General features: G+C 41.2%; 1 protein-coding gene across 1 annotated transcript in view; it reads left to right on the top strand.

The window, feature by feature from the left end:
• The window catches only part of pxk (PX domain containing serine/threonine kinase), a 23,366-nt gene that overhangs the window by 1,009 nt on the left and 22,010 nt on the right, over positions 1-347 (top strand). The window lies entirely within an intron of this gene.

The following is a 347-nucleotide window of genomic DNA, read 5'->3' as shown; positions in this document are numbered from 1 at the left end:
ATAAAATAATATAATGTTTTTATAATATAATACACACAATATATCAGTATTACTCTCTTTTGAAATGGGTTTCACAGATATTGTTTGGACCTGGTTAGGTGGAAATACTGAACCATGAAGGGCAAAGGTGGCCAATCTGTTTGTTGCCGCCTATCTACAACAGTGAGTTGTGAGCACTTTATTTAGGTGCTCGTGTTAAGTGATAGGAAGGGCTTCACAGAAGCAGGTATTGTTTGCCCTGTTAAATGGCACCAGACTGTGACAGAGCCCAGTGTTTCCTCTGCCTTGTGCTGGTTCAGCGGAGCCCAGGCGACACTGGAATCACTGTGTTTGTGTATTGATCTTAT

Source organism: Anarrhichthys ocellatus, unplaced genomic scaffold (assembly GCF_004355925.1).
Source record: "Anarrhichthys ocellatus isolate YVR2014 unplaced genomic scaffold, GSC_Weel_1.0 scaffold1, whole genome shotgun sequence".
NCBI classification, from domain to species: Eukaryota; Metazoa; Chordata; class Actinopteri; order Perciformes; family Anarhichadidae; genus Anarrhichthys; species Anarrhichthys ocellatus.
The sequence above is the reverse complement of the archived record's forward strand: the minus strand, read 5'-3'. Positions and strand labels throughout refer to the sequence as shown.